Source organism: Vombatus ursinus, unplaced genomic scaffold, assembly GCF_900497805.2.
Source record: "Vombatus ursinus unplaced genomic scaffold, bare-nosed wombat genome assembly UNPS02014830.1, whole genome shotgun sequence".
NCBI lineage: Eukaryota > Metazoa > Chordata > Mammalia > Diprotodontia > Vombatidae > Vombatus > Vombatus ursinus.
Genome location: NW_020954608.1, coordinates 1,391,695 through 1,394,423, shown reverse-complemented (window position 1 = coordinate 1,394,423; position 2,729 = coordinate 1,391,695).

Below are 2,729 nucleotides of genomic sequence, written 5' to 3'. Positions count from 1 at the left end.
ATAATGACTCGAAGTACAAAGAGAAGCGTAACAGAGATTGATTAGTAGTAAGATTATCCCCTCACTCTAAGATAGGCAACTCAAGCTGCAACTTCCTTTTTTACACCTTTTATCTCTTGGCTACTTTCACACACAGCAAAGAAACTTAAGAGGTTAACAAATTTCGCAAAAACATGTGTTTATGTACAGAAAGGGCGGAAGGTGAAAGCCTAACTAAATCTATTTCTCTTAAGAGTCTCCAGCTTCTTTTCCCCTTTGTCTTTTTTGGAACCTGAACTGTACTGTCAGGTTGACCCCAGCTCCTTTATATGAGCTCCCTCCCTCCTTTCCCTCCTCAGAACACCAAGTGAGAAAGAGAATACAGTTAAGCACGGGAAAGGGGTGGGGGTGGGGAGAAAAAGAGAGTAGCAATCTGTCAGCTCTGTGACCGCTAAGCTACCTTCATTCATAAACCTAGAGAAAAGAGAATGCAACCAGCTTTCCCCGGATTTATTATCATTTTTTCCCTTTGTTTTTCGAATTGGTTTTTTGTCAATTCTGACTGGCATCCACGTATGATTCAGGTCTGTTAGCCTCAGAGGAATGCACTTACACTGGACGCAAAATTATCCCCAGGATTCTGAGGGCCAGGAGATAAGTCTAATTTTGATCAGGAGAGTCCGAAACATAAAAGAAATTTTCTTTTGGTATTGTTAAATGTCGGCTAGCCCTCTAGCAGTTAAGGCAACATTTCTGGACAGTAAATATTAAGGAGGGCACTTAATGCCTAGGTAGAATTTAAAATTCATCCAGAAAGTGAAACAATTAGAACTGTATTGGAAGCAAAGCCCACTCTCCTCCATTCCTAGCTCCATTCAATGAAAGGGCTGACTTGCTTGGACGTGTAGTCTAGCTTCCTAATATATTAAATTGGTTTTAAAGGAAAATGTGATGATATGTTTACAAATGTGGGTGCCAGGGGTTGATACTTCCCAGAGATAACTTGCGATTTTGGTGGGAAAGAGGAGTGCGAACTGTGAATGAACTCACTCCTTCCTTTTTGGAAAAAGGGTTCTGTTGCTCTTTGCGGAAATGAAAGACATTCGAACGCAGAAGTTAACGCCTGTCTAGTCTCTTGAATCACTTTGCCTGCCACCCGAGACTTTAAAACTTAGAAGTTTTGTTCTCCGAGGAGGGGTGGGGAGCGACGAAGAGCCGGGCTTTGCTTACACGAGCCTCCCAGTGCCTGGAGATATTTGGACTAAAGTTTCAACGCCTTTTTGGAAAACAGTCTTTACAACTGAGGCGAGTGCAAGGAAATGACTGTACAGTGTGGGTGATCAGTGCGGTCGTATAAACCCGAAGGGAAGGAGTACAGAGCAGGGCTTGGAGGACTGCGCCCAGAGCTAGCAAGGAGAAGCAGAGCACGGACCGCTACCAGCAGTTGGGGGTGGGGGGAGTAATTGTACTTATCTCCCCACCTCTGTCACTGGCTAGAATGAAGTGGGCCGAGATTCCAGAAGAGTCCTCTCTCCAGATTGCCCTTCCTATCTCCTTTACTTCCTCCTCCACTCCCTGACCCTTTAAGCCCAGTGCAGACCCTTTTGCACACCCGGAGGAGCAGGGTTCAAGGGAGTATCCACCCTGACTGCAACATGTGCGAGCTCCTGCTGCTTCTCCTTCCTCCGCTGCGCTCTTTGAAGTGCATACTCAGAGCAGGATACTTGCAAGACTGTTTTCTTTCATACATGTTACTTTTTGCTCCCCATCCATCAGTAGATAGGCTATGTCACGGAAGGATTCGGAACCCTGAAAGGCCAGACTGGTACCCCTCTTCCGAGCTTTCCCCCCACCCCGCCCATTTCCCCACGCACGCTCACTTTTACCAGGTCGTCTTCCATCCCTACCCACTCCTCCAATCTTCCAAGTGTAGAACACTTACAGGGGCTATCGTAATTGTGGGGAAGTCAAAGTAAAACAACTGCTAGGACTGTGCCCAGAAAAAAAAAAATTAAAAACAAAGTCAATCTCACCCCACCCCAGGTAGTAGATGCACAAAAACAAAAAGAGAAATCAGAATCTTAGCCAACATTTTAGAATTTCCCCTTCTCTGACTACATTGTGCTTTTCAGCTCCCTTCTACTGGTGGCTTTGGATCCCTTCAAGGCTTTTTGCACTTCACATGGAATCCCCTGTTTCATTTGCCAGCAATTCGGTCTGCATAGGACTGTACTTTGGGGACTGCCAAGAAGCTGCAGACACCGTTCAGCATTGCCAATACAGCATAAGGTTTTGTTCTTCCTCCTCCCGCCCCCACTCTTAATGCCCCACCCCCCACTCCGCCACCCCACTCCCAAGCCCTAACCCCAAACCTACACTCCAGGTCTAAGTGGAACAGGAGGAGTTGGAAGAGGCGTGGCGGGGGAGGGGAGGAAGGGTGGGGAGGGGGGTGTAGAAGAAAGATCAGGAGAAGAACAAACAACTTCTCCCAACTATTTGTTTACATAGCAGGTGGACTTGACGTCAGCTAGGACGCTTTACAGAAAATCATAACAATATCCTGCTCCGCGTTTACTAGGAAAGAGGCTGGGAGGGAAGGGAACAGAATCTAGTCCCAAAACACTTTTTATGGAGGTGAGGTGGGGGGATGTTCTCCCCTTCTATTTTTTGGGGGGTGGTGGTAAACCATAATAAACAATCCCCACCCAGCAGCCTGAGTAATCCCAGGGAGGAGTCCATTGACCCCCCCA